This window comes from Dipteris shenzhenensis, chromosome 2 (genome assembly GCF_047967505.1).
Source record: "Dipteris shenzhenensis isolate YYH24624 ecotype China chromosome 2, Dip_SZ_1.0, whole genome shotgun sequence".
Lineage (NCBI taxonomy): Eukaryota > Viridiplantae > Streptophyta > Polypodiopsida > Gleicheniales > Dipteridaceae > Dipteris > Dipteris shenzhenensis.
Window position 1 is genome coordinate 36,195,187 of NC_141597.1, and position 2,707 is coordinate 36,197,893.

Sequence of the window (2,707 nt, forward strand, 5' to 3'; positions counted from 1 at the left end):
GGGGTAGTAATGGTGAGGCCCGTGATGTGGATCCATCACCTCCCAGTCATTGGCCACTTCCTCTACTAGCACTTGATTGACCAGAGCTATACAAACTAGTGGAGGTTGTAGTAACGGAGCTGGCTAAGCTATGTACTAGATTAAACTAGCCACATGACCACCCTGTGTGTTCAAGGGGGTAGATAGAGCCGTTAGGGCTAATGGGGGTCTCATTTGATACATGGGTTGGGGAAGGGGCCTCAGAAATCGACATTTGGAGGTATCGTGGTTTCCTCACCTATGGAAGTGTGCATAGTAGAGTGCTGGCCTTGCCCTCAGGTATATATATATATATACCATAGGTGGGGAAACCATGATACCTCCCAATGTCGATTTCCCAATGTATATATACATACATACACACACACACACGCACACACATGCACAGACATCCCTCTCCCCCAACACTCCCCCTCCACCTCCCTCTCCCTCCCCTTCCCTTCCCCTTCCCCTTCCCTTCTCCCTCCCTTTCCCTTCCCTTCCTCCTCCCTTTCCCTTCCCTTCCCCCTCCCTTTCCCTCTCTCCCCCTCCCTGTCCCTTCCCTTCCTCCTCCTTTCCCTCCCCTTCCCTCCCCTCCCCTTCCCTTCCCTCCCTTCCCCTTCCCTTCCGCCCCCTCTTCCCTTCTCCCTGCCCTTCCCTTCCTTTCTCCCTTTCTTCCCCTCTCTCCCCCTCCCCTTTCCTTCCCCCTTTCTTCGCCCCCCTCTCTCCCCCCCCCCCTCCTTTCCCTATGTTTCCCCCTCCCTCCCCTCTATCAACAAACAACAACCGTAGCATGAATCCCATACCCAAATTGATGGACTAAAAGCCCTGTAGACATGTTCGTGCCCTGTGAGCAAGTGCAATACACCCGTGCCACCATGTGTACCAATGGCCTTGCATTAATGCACCAAGGGCATTTTTGTGCCATGCATGCATGTGCAACATCCTATGATGCCATATCTATCAGATTTTAGAGTTTTGAAACTCTCAAATGCTGTTTAATAATACCATTATGATATCTTGGAGATTTTAGAGGACTCTTATGGTAAATTAATGTCATGCATGGGCCACACACACATAGACATAGACACAAACAAGCAAGTCCCATGCTTAGAAGGCCTATGCTTAGGAGCATGGTTAGATCCCAACTTGAAATGACACAACATAGAGTAAGGACAAGGATTACATTCACATTTTCACGTTTGCATTAATGGGTTATTAGCATTCATTAATTACTCTTTAAAGTAGCGTGAACACAAGGTGATCACATTGTTTACCAAAAAAAATCATCAGGAAACTGAATAAAACTATCGGCCGATAGTACTTATATAACCGACAGTAGTAGCACATTACTAGCACTAATGTTATTTATCTCGGTGGTATATATTACCGGTGGTATTTATACCACCGGGATAATGAACATTACCATTGGTAATGTTAATAATACCACGAATACAATAATTTGAGGGAGCACCTCGCATAAAGGGTCACTTTCTTGGTGACTGAAGAAATAGAATTCAATGTTGTGTGGCCCCAGGAGCTGCTCCAGTAGCTCACACCTTGACAAAGAAGTTGCAAGCTTCTAGAAAAATATGAAGAAGATCAATTTGGCAAAGTCCATGTGTAAGTGGAGTAGAGTTTGTAAGCATACATGGTGATGGAAGTACATGTGTTGTAGGCTCCCATGCTAGAACTCCTTGTGTGGACACTAGCATGCAAGATAGATCACCACCTATGGCTCGTGAAGCTAGATTGGCAACTATGACTCCGAACTTCAGGCAACCCATGATAGTTGAGAGCATCCGGATTCAAGATTTGGAGAATGCACAGTATGTAGTTGGTAGATCAATGTCGGGGGGTGCACTACCTCTAGAAACCCTATCACGTGCATTCAAGGGGTAATTAAAAAACCCCTCAACTAAAATTTTTCCCCCAATAAAAACACCCCTCTTTACTTATGAACTAAGTGATTTTTTTCTAAAGTTGAATTAAAAAACCACTGCTGTTATTCTAAATCTGTTAAAATTTTCCAAAAAGTTAAATTAAAATACCCCTCCTTTTGAATGCATGTGGTACACTAAATTTTTATGAGGTGAACCTCCCGAGAGATCAACCTTGCAGTCAAGATATCCATTGAGTATGGTCGATAATGATGATATGGGAGCTGCATGGAATTGCATTGCTAACTATGGACTGGGCTTCAAGCCGCCTTATTACCACACATTGTGTATGGCATTGTTAGATAGGGCATATACAAAAGAGAAAGAGCACATAAATCATAGAATTTTTTAGAGCATTTGCATAACACCAGATGCACAATTGTCTCAAATGGGTGGACAAGCATAAAATGCCTTGCTTTATTAAATGTGATGGTTATATCACTACATGGGGAGGCCTTCCACATGTCAATTGTTTCCTTACATGTAAAGAAGTTGGCAGCGGGGACATACATGGCTAGTGTATTATCAAAGTTTATAAGAGAGTTAGGCCCTGAAAAGGTTGTTGTGGTTGTCATGTATAATACCAAGAGTTGTAAAAAGGTAGGTAGAATATTGCAAAGGGAGTATACCAATCTATATGCATCAGCATGTTGTACACATACTTTAGACCTTGGATTGAAAGATTGGTATAAACAAGTGCCATGGTTCAAACAGATTTATTGTGAGGCTCGAGACATCGTGAAGTTAAT